Source organism: Manis javanica, chromosome 2 (assembly GCF_040802235.1).
Source record: "Manis javanica isolate MJ-LG chromosome 2, MJ_LKY, whole genome shotgun sequence".
NCBI classification, from domain to species: Eukaryota; Metazoa; Chordata; class Mammalia; order Pholidota; family Manidae; genus Manis; species Manis javanica.
Window position 1 is genome coordinate 201,520,561 of NC_133157.1, and position 23,959 is coordinate 201,544,519.

General features: G+C 40.6%; 1 long non-coding RNA gene across 2 annotated transcripts in view; it reads right to left on the minus strand.

Moving 5' to 3' along the window:
* Window positions 1-16,388: 16,388 nt before the first annotated feature.
* The window catches only part of LOC140847983 (uncharacterized), a 31,723-nt gene continuing 24,152 nt past the window's right edge, over window positions 16,389-23,959 (minus strand). Inside the window, exons 3-4 of one of the 2 annotated variants that reach the window (XR_012128387.1) lie at window positions 22,639-22,757; window positions 16,389-17,772 (exon numbers count right to left, since the gene is read on the minus strand). This is a non-coding gene — a long non-coding RNA (uncharacterized lncRNA). The remainder of the gene's footprint in view (window positions 17,773-22,638; window positions 22,758-23,959) is intronic. The other variant, XR_012128386.1, reaches the window with a different exon arrangement.

The following is a 23,959-nucleotide window of genomic DNA, read 5'->3' on the forward strand; positions in this document are numbered from 1 at the left end:
CGCAGTTGTCCCAGTAAAGAAAGGCCAGGAGCCAAGTGGAAAGAGTCTTGACTCTCCCAGCTGACAGATGAGTCTATAGCACTCCACTGCACCTACCAACATGAAAAGGCAAAACAATTTGATCCAGACAAGAGTAACCCAGACAGGTTTGATATCTTCTACATCTTCCCCTGAGAAGGAACCTGGGGAGAAAGATTTAACCAATCTTCCTGAAAAAGAATTCAAAACAAAAGTCATAACCATGCTGATGGACTTGCAGAGAAATATGCAAGAACTAAGGAGGGAGAATACAGAAATAAAACAATCTCTGGAAGGACTTCAAAACAGAATGGACGAGATGCAAGAGATGATTAATGGATAGAAAACAGAACAGGAACACAGAGAATCTGATGCAGAGAGAGATAAAAGGATCTCCAGAAATGAAAGAATTTTAAGAGAACTGTGTGACCAATCGAAACGGAACAATATCTGCATTATAGGGGCACCAGAGGAGGAAGAGAGAGAAAGAGGGATAGAAAGTGTCTTTGAAGAAATAATTGCTGAAAACTTCCCCAAACTAGGGGAGGAAATGGCCTCTCAGACCACAGAGATACACAGAACTCCCATGACAAGGGATCCAAGGAGGGCAACACCAAGACACATAATAATTAAAATGGCAAAGATCAAAGACAAGGACAAAGTATTAAAGGCAGCCAGAGAGAAAAAAAGGTCACCTACAAAGGAAAACCCATCAGGCAATCATCAGACTTCTCAACAGAAACCCTCAGGCCAGAAGAGAATGGCATGATATACTTAATGCAATGAAACAGAAAGGCCTCGAACCAAGAACAGTGTATCCAGCACGATTATCCTTTAAATATGAAAGAGGGATTAAACAATTCCCAGGCAAGCAAAAGGTGAGGGAATTTGCCTCCCACAAACCACCTCTACAGGGCATCCTACAGGCACTGCTCTAGATGAGAGCACTCCTAAAAAGAGCACAGAACAAAACACCCAACATATGAAGAAGGGAGGAGGAGGAATGAGAAGGGAGAGAAATAAAGAATCATCAGACCGTGTTTATAATAGCTCAGTAAGCGAGTTAAGTTAGACAGTAAGATAGTAAAGAAGCTAACCTTGAACCTTTGGTAACCACAAACTTAAAGCCTGCAATGGCAACAAGTACATACCTTTCAATAATCACCCTAAATGTAAATGGACTGAATGCACCAATCAAAAGACACAGAGTAATAGAATGGATAAAAAAGCAAGAGCCATCCATATGCTGCTTACAAGAGACTCACCTCAAACCCAAAGACATGCACAGACTTAAAGTCAAGGGATGGAAAAAGATATTTCATGCAAACAACAGAGAGAAAAAAGCAGGTGTTGCAATACTAGTTTCAGACAAAATAAACCTCAAAATAAAGTAACAAAAGATAAAGAAGGACATTACATAATGATAAAGGGCTCAGTCCAACAATAGGATACAACCATTATAAATATATATGCACCCAATACAGGAGCACCAAAATATGTGAAACAAATACTAACAGAATTAAAGGAGGAAATAGAATGCAATGCATTCATTTTGGGAGACCTACACACCACTCACTCCAAAGGACAGATCCACCAGACAGAAAATAAGTAAGGACACAGAGGCACTGAACAACACACTAGAACAGATGGACCTAACAGACATCTATAGAACTCTACATCCAAAAGCAACAGGATACACATTCTTCTCAAGTGCACATGGAACATTCTCCAGAATAGTCCACATACTAGGCCACAAAAAGAGCCTCAGTAAATTTCAAAAGATTGAAATCCTACCAACCAACTTTTCAGCCACAAAGGCATGAAACTAGAAATAAATTGTACAAAGAAAGCAAAAAGGCTCACAAACACATGGAGGCTTAACAACATGCTCCTAAATAATTAATGGATCAATGACCAAATTAAATTGGAGATCGAGCAATATATGGAAACAAACGACAACAACAACACAAAGCACCAACTACTGTGCGATACAGCAAAAGCAGTCTTAAGAGGAAAGTATATAGCAATCCAGGCATATTTAAAGAAGGAAGAACAATCCCAAATGAATGGTCTAATGTCACAATTATCGAAATTGGAAAAAGAAGAACAAATGAGGCCTAAGGTCAGCAGAAGGAGGGACATAATAAAGATCAGAGAAGAAATAAATAATATTGAGAAGAATAAAACAATAGCAAAAATCAATGAAACCAAGAGCTGGTTCTTTGAGAAAATAAACAAAATAGATAAGCCTCTAGCCAGACTTATTAAGAGGAAAAGAGAGTCAACACATATCAACAGAATCAGAAACAAGAAAGGAAAAATCACGACGGACCCCACAGAAATACAAAGAATTATTAGAGAGTACTATGAAAACCTATATGCTAACAAGCTGGGAAACCTAGGAGAAATGGACAACTTTCTAGAAAAATACAACCTTCCAAGACTGACCCAGAAAGAAACAGAAAATCTAAACAGACCAATTACCAGCAACGAAATTGAAGCGGTAATCAAAAAACTACCAAAGAACAAAACCCCCAGGCCAGACGGATTTACCTCGGAATTTTATCAGACATACAGAGAAGACATAATACCCATTTTCCTTAAAGTTTTCCAAAAAATAGAAGAGGAGGGAATACTCCCAAACTCATTCTATGAAGCCAACATCACCCTAATACCAAAACCAAGCAAAGACACCACCAAAAAAGAAAACTACAGACCAATATCCCTGATGAATGTAGATGCAAAAATACTCAACAAAATATTAGCAAATCAGATTCAAAAATACATCAAAAGGATCATACACCATGACCAAGTGGGATTCATCCCAGGGATGCAAGGATGGTACAACATTCGAAAATCCATCAACATCGTCCACCACATCAACAAAAAGAAAGACTAAAACCACATGATCATCTCCATAGATGCTGAAAAAGCATTCGACAAAATTCAACGTCCATTCATGATAAAAACTCTCAACAAAATGGGTATAGAGGGCAAGTACCTCAACATAATAAAGGCCATATATGATAAAACCACAGCCAACATCATACTGAACAGCGAGAAGCTGAAAGCTTTTCCTCTGCGATCGGGAATAAGACAGGGATGCCCACTCTCCCCACTGTTATTCAACATAGTATTGGAGGTCCTAGCCATGACAATCAGACAAAACAAAGAAATACAAGGAATCCAGGTTGGTAAAGAAGAAGTCAAACTGTCACTATTTGCAGATGACATGATATTGTACATAAAAAACCCTAAAGACTCCACTCCAAAACTACTAGAGCTAATATCAGAATTCAGCAAAGCTGCAGGACACAAAATTAACACACAGAAATCTGTAGCTTTCCTATACACTAACAATAAACTAATAGAAAGAGAAATCAGGAAGACAATTCCATTCACAATAGCATCAAAAAGAATAAAATACCTAGAAATAAACCTAACCAAGGAACTGAAAACTATAAGACACTCTTAAGAGAAATTAAAGAGATCACTAACAAACGGAAACTCATCCCATGCTCCTAGCTAGGAAGAATTAATATCGTCATAATGGCTGTCCCGCCCAAAGCAATATACAGATTCAATGCAATCCCTATCATACTACCACCAGCATTCTTCAATGAACTGGAACAAATAGTTCAAAAATTCATATGGAAACACCAAAGACCCCGAAGAGCTAAAGCAATCCTGAGAAGGAAGAATAAAGTGGGGGGGATCTCACTCCCCAACTTCAAGCTCTACTACAAAGCCACAGTAATCAAGACAATTTGGTACTGGCACAACAACAGAGCCACAGACCAATGGAACAGAATAGAGACTCCAAACATTAACCCAAACATATATGGTCAACTAATATTCGATAAAGGGGCCATGGACATACAATGGGGAAATGACAGTCTCTTCAACAGATGGTGCTGGCAAAACTGGACAGCTACATGTAAGAGAATGAAACTGGACCACTGTCTAACCCCATGCACAAAAGCAAACTCCAAATGGATCAAAGACCTGAATGTAAGTCATGAAACCATAAAACTCTTAGAAAAAAACATAGGCAAAAATCTCTTCATGAGTGACCTCTTCTTGAACATACCTCCCCAGACAAGGGAAACAAAAGCAAAAATGAACAAATGGGACTATATCAAGCTGAAAAGCTTCTGTACAGCAAAGGACACCATCAATAGAACAAAAAGGTATCCTACAGTATGGGAGAATATATTCATAAATGACATATCCGATAAAGGGTTGACATCCAAAATATATAAAGAGCTCACACACCTCCACAAACAAAGAGCAAATAATCCAATTAAAAAATGAGCAGAGGAGCTGAATAGACAGTTCTCTAAAGAAGAAATTCAGATGGCCAACAGACACATGAAAAGATGCTCCACATCACTTGTCATCAGAGAAATGCAAATTAAAACCACAATGAGATACCATTTCACACCCATAAGAATGGCTACCATCCAAAAGACAAACAACAACAAATGTTGGCGAGGTTATGGAGAAAGGGGAACCCTCCTACACTGCTGGTGGGAATGTAAATTAGTTCAACCATTGTGGAAAGCAGTATGGAGGTTCCTCAAAATGCTCAAAATAGAAATACCATATGACCCAGGAATTCCACTTCTAGGAATTTACCCCAAGAATGCAGCACTCTGGTTTGAAAAAGACAGATGCACCCCTGTGTTTATCGCTGCACTATTTACAACAGTCAAGATATGGAAGCAACCTAAATGCCCATCAGTAGATGAATGGATAAAGAAGATGTGGTACATATACACAATGGAATATTACTCAGCCATAAGAAAAAAACAGATCCTACCATTTGCAACAACATGGATGAAGCTAGAGGGTATTATGCTCAGTGAAATAAGCCAGGCGGAGAAAAAGAAGTACCAAATGATTTCACTCATATGTAGAGTATAAAAACAAAAGAAAACTGAAGGAACAAAACAGCAGCAGAAGCACAGAACCCAAGAATGGACTAACAGTTACCAAAGGGAAAGAGACTGGGGAGGACGGGTGAGAAGGGAGGGATAAGGGCAGGAAAAACAGAAAGGGGGCATTACGATTAACATGTATAGTGTATAGTGGGGGGGGGGCACGGGGAGGGCTGTGCAACACAGAGAAGACAAGTAGCGATTTTACAGCATCTTACTATGTTGATGGACAGTGACTGTGAATGGGATGTGGGGGGGACTTGGTGAAGGGGGGAGCCTAGTAAACATAATGTCCTTCATGTAACTGTAGATTAATGATACCAAAATAAAATAAAATAAGAAAATCATTATAGATGTTTCTCACAGGGTTGCTATGAAAAGTATATGAGATAATTTATAATTTATGTATTGTTAGAACATGGATCAAAATATAGCAGCTTTTGTCCTCATGTAGGTTCCAGACTTAAGTTTGGTTCTGGGGATGCAAATTTGCATTACACCTGCTGCATTGTGTTGCCTTGAACACACACAGCATGCACACTCAAGAACCAGATGAAAAACAACCTCACAGGACTACAGGCAGATTTGAGAGTTACTCTGAGGCAGTGTCTCTTCCATTCACCTCAAACCATCTCGCACCCCAGCTTCAGATAGTCCTTGTCTTGCTTGGCCTCATACTCTGGCTTCTTCTCTCTGCCTAAACACTTTCTGTGAGTGGTGAAAATTTTTAATCCTTCCTTTAGTTTTTCCTATCTCTACTACTTCCAAAATACAGTTCAAAGAGAATATAACCAGTAATGTTGTAGTGTCTTGGTATGGCAACAGAGGTTAACTACACTTACCATGGCAAGCATTTAGTAATGTATACAATTATCAAGTCACGATGCAATATATCTGAGACCAATATAATACAATGATATTCACATGATATGTGGTGTGAGTGGTTACATCCCTGTGTCCCCATTGCCTCCACCCCAGTTCACAGCACACACAACTGCTGCCTGAACTACTTCAAAAGCTCTCTGACTTATCTTTCCATTTCCTCCCCAGCCCTGCTCTGATGTTTTCATAACAGGGCATGTGAATAGTTCATTCTTCCGTCCACTTAGTAGCTTCCCACTTTATTTTAACAAAATCCAAACTAATGGCCATAGGTTGGAGAAGATAACTCACCACCTATTGACATCTGCTCTCCTCTTCTGCAGTAATAGAGTTATAACAGAGAAGCAGCTACCTAGCCAGGGATCCAGTCTTCCTTGTATCTGCTTATGGCCTTATGTATTAGCTACTTATTGTGGTATAACAAATTGTCCCCAAACCTAGTAGCTTAAAATAATACCTATTTGTTATTGCATGGTTCCTGTGGATCAGTAATTCAGGGGCAGCTTAGTTGGGGCGGGTGGTTCCGTCTCAGGGCGTTTCATGAGTTTGCAGCCAAGATGTTAGACAGGGCTGCAGTCATCTGAAGTTTGATTGGGGCTGAAAGATTCTCTTCCCATCTCACCAAGTGGCTATTGACATAAGGTCTCAATTACTTGCTGTCTGCTGGCTGGAGGATTTACTCCTTTGCCATGTGGATCTCTTTATCAGTGAGTGACCTCATAACATGGCGACAGGCTTGCCCCAGAACAAGTGATCCAAGAGAGAAAGCAAGCAGGAAACTACAGTGCCTTTTATAAACTAGTCTCTGAAGTCACGAACTACCACTTCTGTTCTTTCATATTCATTAAATGTGAACCACTAAATCAGCCACACCCAAAGAGCAGAGAATTCCTACACACATCCTTCCAAATGCCTAATAAAATCTCTCAGCATGTGTTTTAGATGTCTCATACTGAACTTTTTACACCCAGAAATACTCACTCTTCATCATCACTGACCCCTACCCCAGTCTGCTCGTCCCTTTTTATTTTTTTCTCTTGGTTAATAATGTTTTATCCAGGCAGACAGGTAATATCTTTTACCACCCTAATTCAGTTGGTCACCAAGTTTGTTCAAGTGTATGATAAATTCTGTCCGGAATTTTGTTCCCGCTTTCCATCTCCGCTGCAGCATTCTGGGTAGACACCTCATCATCTCTGCTCTGGATTATTACAATAGGCTTATATACTGATGCCTTCTCCGGTCCCTCCTCCACATTAATACCAGAGCTCTTTCACTGAAACCAAAATCTGATCACTGTCCAAATTAAAATTTGCCATCCCCCATTTTCAACACATAAACTCAAATTCCTTAGTACTGATTCCCATGTCTTTGCATTATTTGACTCCTGAACTCATCTCCTTCAGTATTTTCTGCCAAAGCCCCCCATGCAGCCCATGCTCAAGCCACTGCAGAGAGCATGTGTCTTCTGCCTTTCCAAGCTGTTTTACCATGGCCTGCACCTGAGAAGCCCATCTCCTCCTGCTCCAGTTCATAGATGTGTCTCTGCCCGTCAGAGCAGAAGTCAAGATCACTTTCTCTTTTCTTTATTGAACTACAGTTTGATAAACAGTCTTAGATTGTTTTTAAGTATAAAACATAGTGGTTCAACAGTTACCCACATTATTAAATCCTGACCCCCTCTAGTGTGGATACTATCTGTCAACATAGGAAGATGTTACAGAATCACTGGCTAAATTCTCCCTGCTGGACTGTCATCCCCATGACCAACTTAAATTATGATTGAGAATTTTTGTGCCCTTTTATCCCCCTTCCCAGCCACCCACCCCAACTACTCCTCCATGGTACCCACCAGTCACTTCTCAGTGTCTATGAGTCGACTACTGTTTTTTTCCTTTTTTTTTTTTTTAAATTCCACAAATAAGTGAAATCAGATGGTATTTGTCTTTCTCTGCCTGGTTTATTTCACTGAACATAATACCCTCTAGGACAATCCATGTTGTTGCAAATGGTAGGATTTCTTTCTTTTTTATGGCTGAATAATATTAAAGGTCACTTTCCCTTTACACTATTCCTGACCTACTCTTTTCCCTTTGGATTTTGTGCAAACTTATATTTGAGTTTTCCCAGTATATAATAGTTTTTTGTTTATATGTCTATATCCCCATAATATTCTGAGCACTTTGGGAGCAGGGGTCATGAGTAATTCAACTTTCTGGCTGTTGGATGTCAAATGTCAGTATTTTGGTAGATTTTAATACATACAAATTATTTTTTTAAAGGGAGTGGGTTTTATTTCCACAGCCATTATTATGTTACTTTATGAGTGATTAAAATGTTTTCTAGAGAGCAGAAAACTTTCTTAGATTTCTGTGTAGTCTACTTTGACTTAAAAAATACTATAGTCTTTGCAATTCAGAATATCCAACACATTATTTTTGGACCACCACATTAATTCTGTCCTTTGCTCTGGCAGAAAATGGCCACTAGGGGGCATCAGAGTTACACATACTTTGTACAATTTGAAGCGATTTATTTTAGGGCAAAAAATCAGCCTTGAAAACGAAACGCTCTTTTATGTCCCACATTTGTTTAGCTACGCATGATTTTTCAAAGAAAATTAGCATGTAAACTTCCTACTCCTAATCTCTGTTCTTTACACCACTCAGAAATCTTTCCACAAATAGTCATTTTTGGAATATTTCCAAAGAAAATTCAACCCCCCATTTTCTCTCTAACTTTAGTAAATTCTTCATTACACAAACATCTCCAAGATCTCCAACTATGTGTAAGCCACTTTGACAGAAAATATGGAAGATAGAATATTTTCAACTAACATAGTCTGTTCATAACCTATGGTAGAAAAGATAAACAGCTTATTACATTTTAAAGAGGTAAATAATAGAATAGAACATATCTGCAAATAAGGCAGTAAAGAAGGAATCTGGAAACAACTTTGGTGAACCCCTTAGATGTGGCTAAGCATAAGGGAGGGGAAAGCCAATTTAGGGGAAGAATATACAAAGAAATGTTAAAGGACAAAGCATGAATTTCCACCATGGAGGGCCAGTGCTGCATAGAAATGTGCTAAATGGATGAAGAAAAGGAAATTCCCAAGATCTCTTTAAAAATAATTTTAAAAAGAAAAGTGCAAGATAACCTCTTTCTTTTCTGTTTCTTTAATAGACATAAAATTATGTAATCATTATAACAATATATTTTGGATTTTTAACATATGGAAGTAATATATATAACACGCAAGCCCATAAAAAGAAAAGAAGGAATAGAGCTATATAGGAATCACATTTCTGTATCTCATTAGAATTAAGTCAGTATGAACATGAAGTAGCTTCTGATAAGTTAAGATGTATGTGGTAAACCTTACGATATTCACTAAGAAAATAACTAAAAAATATATAGTGAAAAATCACTGAATGAATTAAAATACAATTCTGTATGTTATTGTGATGGTGGATATGTGACTTCATGCATTTTTAAAATTCACAGAACTATACCCCACAAAGAGTGAAGTTTACCATATGCAAGATTTAAAAATTCATCCAAGATGGTGGGGACAAATCAGGATTAAACACAGATGGTAACAAGTGTATCTAGATTTATTCACATGAATGACATAACCCCACTGGAGAGCATGGGGGAGAAATGAGCTGAACTAAATTTTATTGTAAAAACGTGTTCTGGGTTGGGAAGAATATTTGATTCTTATACACCTGTAAAAAAAAAAAGTGACAATATACTCTAAGGTTAAAGACAAAAACTGCATACAAACACTATAGTTGGAAAATTTGCTTCTCACAAGAATATGGATAACCATTCTGACACTACTTTACATGCGTACTATGATGGAACAATTTAGTAAACAAATTGTAGAGGATGAGAGCCAGGTTTCTCACTGTTAGAGAAAAAGTTACAAATAAGCAAAGAGAAGATGTTAGAATGAACACCACACCTTGCTACTGCTGGACTGGAGTCAAAGATTTCAGTGTGATCTCAGTTTTATTCTAATGTGTGTGCTTATAAGAATCTGCATATCTACCTATATTTATGTATATACATTCATTTTCTACTCTATAGTCATTTTTTAAAAGAGATACAGAAATATAGATACATGTGTATACATGGTTTAGTAGAAATAGGCATACTTCTAGATGTTAACATAAGGAGAAGCTGGGTGTAGGGTTTACAAGAACTCTTTATAATATTTTTGTCACTTTTCTATAAGTCGAATTGATCTCAAAATGACAACTGAGAAGAATTAATTATGTAAACTTACAATTAATTAAGTTATATTGAAAATGGGGAGAGAATAATAATAAACTATTGGCAGATGCAAAAACATGGATGAATCTCAAAATAACATGCTAAGTAAAAGAAGCTAGACCAAAGAGTGCAGACAGTATGAGTCCATTTATATGAACTTTGAGAACAGGAAAAGTAATGGTGATAGAAATCTCATCAGTGAGTGTCCCTGGATAGGGAAGGAAGGACTGCAAAAGGGTCTGAGGGAACTTCCTGGGCTGGTGGAAATATCCCACATCTTACCTAAGGCCATGGTCACATGGGTATTTACATTTGTAAAATCTCACGGAGCTGTGCTTTAAAAGGTGTGTTTATTTTATGCAAATTATTCCTCAATAAAGTTGCCTTTAGAAAATAACTATAGAGTAGAAAATGAATAAAAAAGAAGTATTTAGAAAATACATGGGATGTAAATAAAATAACACTAACTTGATCAAGGAAAAGACCCAAAAACAGGCTCAGGTCTATTTAAAGCGTTAAAAAATAACCATAACCCCTAAACTGACCCTAAACTCCTGAACACTGAAACTGGGAAATGTTCTAAATTTCCAGAAAACAAGGGTAAAAGCAAGCTGATCCCACACCTCCAGCTCATTCTGGCCTCCATGTGTATTTGAGATTAATTTACAACTAGTAAAGCACAAATAAATTATCAGTATTCATGACACCAGCACCATGAGAGAGCTCACTTTGAAGTTCCTGCCATTTCCTTCCTTTGCTTAGAAGCACGGGAGGCCAAATACTGCTGTTATCCAAAGAGCCTGTTAAGCTGACCTGAAATGGAACTGGGCAGTACAGCCAAAGCATTAATCCACACACACCCTGGTGTTGCCATCACCCACACCTCCAGCCCCAAACGTGGATCCCAGGGGGAGCTGCCAAGTCCAGCACCATTGACAGGGAAAAGCCACTTGAATAAAAGGAGAGAAGACATGGAAAAGTTTACTTTGAGACCTTTTTACTTGGGCCATTAGCATTATAGGAGTAGAATGGGGGAGAGATGAATCTGACATGGAGAGTGGAGCCTGGGGTTAGGTGTTGGAGGGAACAGAAATCTGGAAAACACATTCTTGGGAAGTTTATTTAAACAATCAGATTTAGCCCCCTCATCTGAAAAAAATTAGCATATTCATGTCATAAGGTGAACCCACCTTGTTAGTAGTCTGCCTGGAAGTATGATGAATCTAAGCAAAAGGCTAGGTTTTGCATGCCTCCTCCTCCAGTGGTTGGATTTAAATGGGTTTGATCTGCACGTGTATCTGATTGACAACTTCCTTTTTTGTTTGCATTACTTATCTCACCATTTTTCAAAGTATTCCACCCTCACTGGCATCAAACTTTCCCAGGAATTTATTAGAATAGACAATTTTTAGAAACTCCCACAGACTCATCGAAGAATCTCTGGGGAACACAGAGAAATGTTCTTTTTTAAAAACATTGTTTAAAAAAAAGTTCATTTTAACAATGAAATACCACTACACACCCATTAAAATGACCAAAATCCAGAACCCTGATAACACCAAATGCTTCCAAGCACATGGCACAACCAGAATTCCAGTTTACTATTGGTAGGAATGCAACATAAGCCAACTACTACTTTGGAAGGTAGTTTGTTGATTTCTTACAAAACCAAAAATACTCTGGATGTGTCTTACCTTATGATCCAGCAATCATGCTCCCTGGTGTTTACCCAAAGAAATTAAAAACTTATGTCCACACAGAAACATGCATATGAATGTTTATAGAAGTTTTATCCATGATCACCAAAATTTGGGAGCAACCAAGATGTCCTTCTGTCAGTGAATGGACAAATGGTGGTACATCCCGACAATGGAGTATTTATTCAACATTAAAAAGAAATGCACTACCAAGCCAGAGAAAGACAGGCAGGAAATGTAAATGCATATCACCAAGTGAAAGGAGCAATCTGAAAGCACAACATACTGGGTATGATTCCAACCATCAGACATCCTGGAAAAGGCAAAACTATGGAGACAGTAAGAAGACCAGTGGTTGCCAGGAGTTGGAATGGGGCAAAGGGGAACAGGCAGAGAACAGAGGATTTTTAGGACAAAGTAGTAAAGCAGTACTCCGTATGATACCATGGTATGCATGTCATTGTACATTTGTCCAGACCCAGAGTCTACACCAAAAGCAAGCCATAATGTAAACTGTGGGGTTTACATTGAGTGATAATGACTTGTCTGGGTAGGTTCATCTATTGTAACAAATGTCCCGCTCTGGTGGGGGATGTTGCTGGTGGGGGAGACTGTGCATAAGTAGGGGTAGGGAAGTCTCTGTACCTTCTCTTCGATTTTACTGTGAACTTGAAACTGCCCTGAAAAAAATGAAGCCTACACACACACACACACACACACGCACTGACACACATGATGCTCCAAGCCCCTAAGTGTGTATATGCTACAACAAAGACACCTCCTGCATGACCACAATACAACCATCAAGATCAGGAAGTTCTGGAGCATTTCTGTCATCAATGCTCAGGCCTTTGTTAACTTCTACCTGTTGCCCCAGCGATATCCTCTACCCTAAAAGGAACTGCATATTGCATTTAGTTATCAGATTTCTTGAGATGCCTTCAGTCCTGAAAGTTCCTCCACTTTTTTTTGTGACTCTACTTCTCTGATTTTTTTCTTGGCTTTCATGACCTCAATTCTTTTCAAGATTATGGGCAAGTTATTTTGTATAAGATCCCTCAACTTGGGCCTGTCTAATAATGTATCATCATGGTTAGATGCGAGTTGTCCAACTAGGTCAGGGATAACACAAATGTGATGCTGATTCACCGTGTCTTATCAAATAGTGCGCAATCTCCATTTGTCCCATTACTTATGATGTTCATTTTATCACTTATTTGAGAGACAAAATGCAGTAAGTAGAGGAGTGAGAGGCTTTATTTAAAAAATACACACTCGAAGAAAGGGGAGTATGGGCAACGTCAGAGAGGAGTCACACTTAAGGGTTTGAGGTTTGTGGTTTTATAGGGCCTTTTGGGTCAGGGTTGGCATAAGGCATGATGTGTACAGGTAATTCATTATTCCTTTGAATTTTTGTCTTAAGAATAGCGTTATTTAGGTGGCTGTTGACCCGTATCTTGGAATTCTTTATCCACACAGATTCATTTACACTTTGGAGGTCTATCACCTGTCCTGGTTATGAAGTTACTTAATTGATTAAGAGGCTGGAAGAAGAGGAAACAGAGCCTATAGATTAAATTAAAGACTAAGCAGGGCCTTTTTTGCAGGCTAAGTAGATTTGACAATGGCATGACCCTTATCCCATTTCCCTGCCCTACCTCAGAATCAGCCATTCCTCTGAGGAGTCCTGGTTCTTTTTACTGGAGAATATCATTTAGAAGCCAAGATCTGGGTGCTAGGCATGCTTCCTGCTATAGGGACATCCCTATTCCCAGGCCATCCCAGTGAACAGGAATTGGGAATATATATTTCTACACTACGGGTAAAATTGCAGTATTTCCACAATCTCTCACCTGGCCTTAGTGCATCTCCATATTGATAGGTGTTTCCAAGGGGTGGAGAGAAGTAGCCATCTCCATATCAATAGGTAATTACAAAGGCCAGAGCTTGGGTTTATCTGGACTGGAGAGGTTGGGTGGAGCCTCTTCCTCTGTCCCTGGGTCATGAGGGACACAGGAGAGCCAAAGTGGACGACTCCCAGTAGGAAATAAATGGTTTCTCCCATTTTATTTCTCCCTTTGAAAGATTTTCATTTCAAAGGTATTTTGCCCTGGGATTTTCCACCTGGAGTTATATACGCACACACATATTCTCACCTATATCCATTTTATTTCTATATACGTATATATCAAGAACCATATGTTCACAATTATACGTTCAATTCCAATTCAACACCATCAAATTAACCTGGGTGCTCTTCTTTCCGTATTTAAACTCCCTTCTCTGACAGAGAAATTTTGCTCCCATTGTCTTTAATATTTCTACTGACATAATCAACCACACTTTATGCAACAAATCTCCCATCTTCTTAGCCACCCTTCTCCCAAACAGATGCCCCCCAATCCAGCCAGGCATCAACACTCCACATGCAGATACCCTCCCATCCCATGGGGGTTCTGACACCCCATGCCAGGCTGCCTGATCCAAGTGCATGCCTCCCTGATCCTGAGTCCCTGTAGGTCCCCTCCCCTTGGGACGCCCTCCTCACTCTGCCCCAGGTATGGACGCCCTTCTCAGCCACCCAGCCTGTAACACCCGCCTCTGCGCCTGGCTGCCTTCTCCATCTTACTTGGGCTTTGGGGACCACACTGTGATGGCTGTTGCATTAAGATTTCACTTTCCAGCTTGAGTTAGGCTGGAGAGGGGGCAGTGATAGGGGTCAGAGAGGTTTTGGCATTTGCAGCAGTTTGCTTTTTAGCCTAAAATCTACCCCAACAGAGCCCCTGAGCTATAAGAAATCATGATGGAGGTTCTCAATCCGTTCTCAATCCCTAACCAAATCCTGAGCTTCTCTGCTTTCTTCTCCCTTTCAAGAATCCTGGTCATTTAGAAAAAGGGGTCACAAAATTTCCATTTCCATTTGCGATCTAATCAAAGTAATACCGGCCGCCAAGGGCACATTCGCTCCTCCCTTGGCCAGACTGTCAGTGGCCTGGGGCTGGGCCTTCCCCTTTGTTTTTATGTCTCTGGGAAAAATAGATCCTGTTTGTTCTTGGTTTGTAAGCAGCAGTTCTGTGTGTGGAAATATGAGTGGCCTCTGCTCCTTGTAAGCCATCCCCGGACACCCCTACAACCAGAGAAATTGTCTAAAGATGCCAGTGACCATGTCATAAGAACTGAAGAGGGCAAGAAGCAGGAGCTGAGAGAAAAGCACAAAGCAGTATGACCAAAGCACTGGGGGGACAATAAACTGTGGACGCCACACACACACTGCAGGGCCAGCTGGTCGCCCATCTCGTGCCACTCACACTACGTCCCCTCTCTGCAGCAGCTGAGCCTCCCATTCATATCTGCTCTTTTGTGTCAAGACACACGTGCTTCTGTGCTCCTTCTGGGTTTAAATATCCCGCCGTTGCTGTATAGAGCCCTTTCATTATCTCCCTTTATCTCTCATCCCTTTCACAGCCACTACTCACTGCTTCCACCTTCTCGCCTCCACTCCTCAGTTTCCAGCCAGATTCTTGTCCCACCATCTCTGAAGCACTCGGCTCTGCAGACCACCTCCTCCTCCAGCCCTCTGCAGTTGGTGAGCAGCACACACACCCCTGCCTCCCAGCCGCCTCTGGGACCGCGCCTTCTAGAGGCCTGGGCTCCCACCCCCCGCGGAAGGGCTCACCAGGGCAGTCCTCCATCCCTGGAGAGACCACGTGCGCTCATTGTCCTGCCCTTACTAACAGGTGCAGCCAATGGAGCCGACGCTCCATCCCCTGCCTGGAGCTCACGCCCAGAACCCAGTTCTCTGGACAGAATCGTCAGTGAGCATCTCTGTCTACGCATCTCAACATCATCCTGTCCAAAACTGAACTCCTTAGATTCAAACACAAAACCGGCTCCTGAATCTGTTCCCTTCTCTTCAGACACTATCAACTCATCCTCCAAGCCAGAAACCTGGGTGTCTACCTGGACCTGTCAGTCTCCCCCACCATTTTTGTCAAGTCCAATGGAGGCTGTCTCCTAAGTACCACTGGAATCTCTCCTCTGTATTTCTGTTGCCACTGGTATAATTCAAACACTCTTCATCTGTCACTCAAATCATGGAATGAGCCCTTCAAGAAACACCAAACTCACTCGCTTCTGTCTTTTTTCTATCAACAAAGTCTTTTGAAACCTCAAATCTGATTATGCTAATCCTCTGCTTAAACTTATCCTAATGCTGCAGAATAAAATGCAAATCCTAAGCAATATGTTCAAGCCCTGCTATGATCTACACCCAACTAAATTCTCAAGCTTCATTCCTCAAGACTCCCTAACTTGTCTGCAGTGCTTCAGTCTTTCTAAATCTCTTCCAGTAAATCCTGCTCCACACACATCCCTGCCTTTGGACAAGCTGTTTCCTTAGCCAAGAACTCAGATTCCACTATACCTCCCTCTAAGTAGCCAGTACTGTGCAGACACAGCTCACACACATGCCACCTCCTCCAGAAAACCTGCTCTGGCTTCCCTCCTCTAGACTAGTGCCCACCTCTGCTCACAGAGCACCCAGACCTCCCCTTTGTAATACCCATCAAATTGCTTTATGATCACTATTCCTACATGTCTCCCCTTGGAGGTCACAAAATGGTTCACCACAGACTGCACATCCAAGCCCCATATATCTTCTATTTTGACCCAAACAGTGCTTTTAAAATAACACTTTAGATTAGCCGACAACATTAAAAATCTGGAGATTTTCCATAATAAAAGCAATTCTGGGTTTTCAGTATCTCTTGACATGGGGCCACCATGTTCCATCCTCCTGAATAGCAACACTTTTCTGGAGTTGAGTTGTGGATACCCCTTTAACAGAGGAACTGCTTGCCAAATTACCACCATCCCCACATGACCTGCTTCCCTCACCGACCTTACTGGCTGGTCCCCAAGCAGGCATTTGACTTTGTCATCTACCCAACAGACTGTGTACTCCCCAAGAACAGGGCTGGGATTTTATCTATTTTTCTGTCCTTAGGGCAGCCTAATAATCTCACTTTGTTTGCTCCTGTAAGATAAATTCCAATAAATTCTAAGTGAAATAAGCAGGCGAAGAGAGGCAACAAAGGGCCAGGAAGTTTATGTGAGTGCAACTCCCGGGTGATGTTCTTGGTCTGGGTATTACAGGCTGGGGAAGTCACACCTGGTCAGGGAGGTGGGGGCTTATAAGGGGTTAGGAGGGGGAGGAGTGGGAGAGCTATGGAGAGGTATGGTTGGCTAAACGTGACATAATAGACAACTAGAAACTTTTTTCCTTCCAAGAGGGAGGAGGCTGACATCCGGGTCTTAGTTGGCACATCAGAAGGTTGGAATTCAGGAAGAGCTGTCCCCTTTCCATATAAGGCATGGACCTTGGGGTCTGGTCTGTTCTCCTTTTATGGTATCTCTCTGTTCTGTTTGCATGTCCTTGTTTTTCCTTCCTCCAGCCTAGCAGCTCCCACTTGCCATGGTGAGCCTAACAGAGCACCCTGCATTCAGTGGTACTAACTAACTAAATGCTGCTGATCGCTTCAACCACACTCCGTAGAAGTGGCCAAGAGCCTGGGCCTAGGCCTCTGCACAGGCCAGCCAAGCGGGAAGGGGGTGGGGCTGGGGACGTTTGGAGAAGCGTGAAGAAGCAACGCAGCAAGCTAACGCACTCCTGCTGCTGTGTCTCTCAGCGTCCTACTCTGGTACCGTTGGGTGTTTGGTGAATGAAAACTTGGCCCACAGTTTCCAAATACAATCTAGAAAAGGAAAATATACCTAACTTTCTGAAGAGATGACATTTTCCTTTATTTTTGGAGACCAGACCAGGTTTGAAGATCAGTTTCCCCAGAGAGATGGTTATTGTAACTATTCCATATTGACTCTGTAACAGCAGTCTGCCTTGTCCATTGCCAAGTTAGTCTGCATTACTGAAGAGCAATACTCAAGGCTGCAGCTTTCTGGAAGAAAGAAAAAACTCCTAAGCATAACAGAATAACAGTTGAAGGGGAACATATATTATTTCAAAGGGGTTCCACATCACCAACCAATACAGCCCGGGTGAGCACGTGGCTCTCTGGACCAGCCGTGGCATGAACAAGCCAGCACCCCACTTGTTTGTCTAAGGGGAGGCTCCCTAAATCTTGAGCTATAACTGCACTGAAGCCTTGCTTCCAAAATGAGGACTGCTCTGCCCAATTTTCCTCGGTCTGCTGATCCAGGCAAAACTTATTTTTATACTTTTTATTCTTTACCGCACCCAACACACACACACACATAACACATAAACACACACACACACACATTCTTTCCCTAGCTGAGGATATTGACAGTTGTAGCTTTATACCCTATTCTTGCAGAGGTACCTTTCACTCTTTATTTTCTTTATGGTTCAGAGATAAGTTTTGGATAACTACATCACAGTTATTTCCATTTCCAGGAAATACTGTATCAATGACATAAGTTTTGAGGTCAAAGAGAACCATGTTCATATCCTGGGACTGAAACTTCCTGCATGACCTAAGTCAAATCACTTAAGGTCACATCCTAAATGACTTATGATACATCCTTATCTACATCAGTAGAATTTTATGCATTAGAATTAACTGAAGATTATGAAATATGAAAAATATTTGCAATGCTATATGAACACAAAATTTCTTTCATTATCAATAAAACTAGCATTCATAAAATGATTTTTAGTTTACAAAGCCTTTTCCACATATATTATCTAAATAAGATAATAAATAAAATCTCATAATGGGCTTCATAGGGTGAAATTTTCATAAATTTTATTTTACAGGTCAGGAAATCCAGACTTCCAGTTAGGTGATTAGTCAAGAGTCATACACTTACTAAATAACAGAATTAAGACTTAGTCTGGAACCCATTTCATTTTCAAGACAGTTTCAAATGTCAGAAAAAAATGTTAAAACATCATTGCAAAAAGTTTAGAATATTCAGAGAAATTATCTCAAGTCCTGCACTGTTAAAAATAATAAATGATAGTTTCTCCCACTTACCTCCTACCCACCCTATCTTATTTCATGGAATGAAAAACAATTCTGCTATTCTTCCCCCAAGTGCCTAACAACCCCACTATTTGAAAATTCATGCCATTTTCCTGAACTAGTCTCTTCCTGTAGGGCATCCATCAACCCCAGGATTTTATCTCATTTTCACTAGGCAATAAATATTTATTTGAGAAGTGATGATAATGTGATAAGGGATGAATGAATGCTCTGTAAATATTGTCCAAGATTTCTTTGTTACCCATTAGCTGCCAAGACATTACCATCTACACATCTGCAGCTTGACATTTGTCTGTTTTTCCTAACTTCAGTGAGCTGCATGCTACTCCACTGCAGTCACGCACATACAAGGCTATTATTCCTTGAAATAAATTCTCATTTGGAGCTGCTCCATTTTTAGGCAGCAGAAAACTCAGAGCCTCTAGAGTTTAACAAATCTGAGTTCAACCCTCGAGTTTATCACTTACTAATATTGTGACAGGGGTCTATCAGTTAACAGTGATAAGCCTCAATGTGCATATGCAAATTGGGACATGATCATAATTAAAGTCTGATCCTCAATGGATCAATTTGAAATTCGACAATGATAGAACTTCTGTCTTCTGAATAAATCTTAAGATTTAATTAAGTTCCAATCTCAAATAAATGTGGCAAAGAAACAGTTCAATTATAAAAGTCATTACTAGAATAATTCAATGTATTACATTCATCTGAGAAAGTCCAGTTAATAGTGCAAGGCAAAACTTCCTTAAATCCCCTTTCTTCTCCCCCATCCTATAGCTGCTCCAACAGGAATGTCTCTCTGTCTCTGTCTCACCCTCTGTCTCTCCCAAACTCTGTCTCTCCGTGACTTCGCCAGGTTTTCCCTCCTTCATGTGGGTTTCTCAGCTCCTTAAAATGCTGGCCTAGCTTCACTGACATTTTCTTTTGTTTAACTTTGCCCTACCTACTCCTCAGATTTTCCACAACAAAGAAGAGCCTTGAAAAAGACTCTTTTCCATTTCCTCCCACCCCTCCAGACCTGTCCCCCTCTATTCTTATTTTCCTAACTATGCTTAAACACTTAAGATAGACTAGGATAGACAGATAGACTAGGCAGAGTGATGCTCACTGGGCAGAGGCGGTGAAATTGACGGCCACACACAAAATACTGTATGGATGGAGTGGAGGGAGAAAAAGGTTGAGAAAACGTAAATGCGTAGAAAAGGGAGCTCCCTAACCTTGAATTATCCATATTCAGGGTAGCAAATTGTGAAGGTGCCCTCTCTGTCCCTAACGGGCTGTCTGGGCACCCCATCCTGCTCTGAGCTCGGCATGATGCATAGACCCTCAGCTTCTTCCTATTTTCTCCATATTTTAACCTTCTCCTGGCTTCACTGGTCTCCTTGCCCAGCCTCTACCTAGAACCTAGAGTTCCTATTCCCTCAAATTTTCATTTCTCTTCATTGTTAATTCTAAGGCCAAAGTGCTCCTGGGTTCCATTCTTTAAAAAAAAAAAAATGTGGTAAGAACACGTAACATGAGATACACCTTCTGAACAAATTTTTTAAGTGTCCAGTATTGTTATCCATATGCACAGTGTTGTACAGCAGATCTCTAGAACTTATTCATCTTGCATAACTGAAGCATTATATCTATTGAACAGAAACTTCCTATTTCCCCCTGCCCTCAGCCCCTGGAAGACATCATTCTCCTTTCTGCTCCTGTGAGTTTGACTATTGGAGGTACCTCATACAAGTGGGAACAACCTAAATGTCCATCAATGGATGGATAAAGAAAATAGGTGTGTGTATATATATGTAATAAACTATGTTCCATTCTCATAGCTGGCTTTTGAGTATGGAAACTTTCCAGAGAAATCTACCCCATGCTTGTGTACTCAGTTCATAGAAGGCACTTAACAGTGTTGAATGCATACATGATAGAATGAATGAATTTGCTGCTTCTAAGCTTCCTACCGGTAGATCTATACTAGATTCTTCATGCTTATTGGTAATCCTTGTATCCATCCATAGCCAATTCATTTTTAAATGTTTACAGTAACTGTTCCAAAACTTTTACACAACCCTCCACCCTGTGCCATTTTCCCACCACCACCACCCCTCTTTCAGTCAACCTGTTCTCTCCTCTGAAGCTCCCTGTCCAGAACAATCTTCGCATGTTATCATTTAAGGCTATGCCTAACAATCCCCAACTACTCCGTGGAGTTTTCTGCTGACAGAAACCTTTCCAAATCACACTATTATGATTAAGTCCACACTTTTTCCTACTGGATGTCTAAAACATATTTCGAACCACATGGAACAGTTTTTAAACACAATGTTTTCTCACAGAAGTCTTCATTCCCCTTCAAATGACCAGCCTTCAGAACTTGCTTTATGAAAAGAAACCAAAGAAAAAGAAAAATCTATGCAAATATATCAATCAGTTTAGTCTGAAAATATTTGCTTCTAGAAACCTATCAATTTCAAAAGCAGGCTATTCTACATCAAGAAATCTCACACATTCTTTCTGGGCTCTAGATAACATCCATTTTCCTAACAAACTGTAGAGAATATAAATAAAATGACATTCACAGAGGGGCACAGGAGTATCAACCCCACAGAGGTCAGTCCTTTAAACAAATATGAGATTAGCTTTCCTTGGGTGAAGGTCCTTGGTAACCAAGTGAGTTCACTAGGGACATGTCAGAATTGAGGAATTCTGAGTCGGCTCAAGATAGAAAAAGACATTTTTCCCCTTTCTGTAGGAATTACTGTCAAAAGGCTTTGAGGGGAATTATTTCCGAGTAGGCCCTTTGTAAAGTATCTTAGTTCTGGTTCTCCAGAAGCAGGAATTGGGGGGTGCTGATAAATAGGATTTATGAAAAGATTTATGGAAAGATGATAGGATTTTAGGAAAGGTCCATCCAGAAGGACCTGTAAGGAACCAAGGGAAGAAGAAGGGGGCCAAGGAAAAATACTGAGATTAGGCCTACTCTTGGCCTGATCCACAGAGGCCCGCTGGAACATAAATTATATCTCAGAGTAATCCCTCATTAAAGCCAAAGTCAGTCGTTTATACTCCATTATCAACCAGACATTGGCTTCAGTGGTGTGTGCCCTCCTGGGTTAGGTAGCTTTCCCATCTGAGAAGGGGGCAGGCCCCTGTGAGCTATGAACAGTGAATACTCAGAGCTGCTAGATGGGTCTGAGGAGAACACCAACTAATGTGTGTAGACCATCCTCTGCCAGGCACGACACCAGGCGCTCTGCATGCATTCTCTTGTGTAATCTTCCTACACCTATTCTATTCTGATTCTACAAATAAAAACTGAGGCTCAGAAGAGTTAGGTAAATAGTCTAAGATTATTTAAGTGATACGAACAGCTGTGCTGACCTTTTGGAGAATCAGTCTTCTCTCTAGATTTTAGGACCCAACCCAGTCAATGGCAGACCCCTGAGCAGGCAAAGATGAAACAACCCTTTAGGAGCCAATTTTATCCTAACTCACTTCTCAGAGGTAACTGAAACTTTGTGCATGAAAGAGATTGGAGTTCCACAGTCCCAGCAATAGGTAAGAACTGTCCTGAATGAATATTTTCAGACTGAAATCATTTAAACCAGAAGTTTACAAAATTAGCCTGACTCCCCCTAGAGAAGGGCTCCAACTTAATGCCTGCCAACAATAATAATGGTTGTCTTAATCCATTCATATAGTGTGTTCATCCTCCACTGGTATCTTAGTCCATTCATGTCACCGTGACAAAATACCATAGACTGGGTGGCTTATAAACAACATAAATTTATTTCTCACAACTCTGGAATCCGGGAAGTCCAAGATCAAGTCACAGGCAGATTCAGTGTCTGGTGAGGATCTGCTTCTTGGTTTATGGACCACCTTTGTCTTCCTGCATCCTCAAATGGTGGAAGGGCCTAGGGAGCAATTTGTGGTTTGTTTTGTAAGGGCACTCATCCCATTCATGAGGGGTTATGACCTAATCACCTCCCAAAGGCCCCCACCTACAAATACAATCACATGGGGATTTAGTTATTGACATGAATTTTGGGGAGTCACAAACATTCAGTCTATAGTAATTGACAAACCTTTGTTGAGTGATTCCTATCAGCCAAGCTCTGTGCTAACCTACCACATACAATGTTCATTAATCCTCATGATCATCCTATGAGATAGGTGCCAACATTATCCCAATTTTACCACTGCAGAAATTAGAGCCCAGAGAGATTGTGTGAGTTGTCCAAAGTCACAAAACAAAAAGAGTGGGAATGTCAACCCACAACAGGAACAACAAATCTACTGAAATTGCAGCTGCCTGAGATTGCCAGCCTATCTCAAGGCTTGAGCAGAAATGAAGACTTACTTTGCATTTTCTGCTAAGTATTTAGAAACTAACACCTTCGATTGTTATTCTGGCAGGTGGTATGGCAGCAGTGATGATCTCTAACCATCAACCCCCTTAAATCCTTCAGTTCTTCCACTTCTCCCACATTTCTGCTTTCTATTATCACCCTTGCCCAACTTTCGTTTTTTTTATACATCTAGACTCCATTGAGGATAGCAAAAGGGCCAATAGGAACTCCATAAATGGAGTCATGTTCATCATTGACTGTAATCATACAGCATTCCAAAGGACTGGACACAAGATTTGACAGACCGGATGAACCTGGGCTGCATCTAGAACTGGCAGTGTTACTCCTGTCACACTCTGTTGGTCAAAGTGTCCCAGGACATGGTTCAATTCAAGGGGGTAGCAAATTTAGTCCCACCCATTGATGGGGGGCTGGGATAGCAAGGCCACATTGCATGTGGAGTTACCATTGTGACCATTTTTGGAAACTATAATCTGCCACAGGTACTATTATAACGTGAGGTTAAGTAACTTGCTAAAGGCCACAGAGGTAATAGGTGGTGGAACCAGATCTCAGACTCAAGCACATAACCCCTACACACGATTGCCATTCATGGCTCCAGCACTCAATTTACATATTGAACTACAAACCTCTGCTTACTTGCCTCTCTCTTCCAGGAGGTGGTGAGCTCCTTGAGGGCTGTGTCTAATTTCTCTTTATATTTTTCCCAGTGTCTGGTGCAAGTCCTGTCACACAGTGGTTACTCA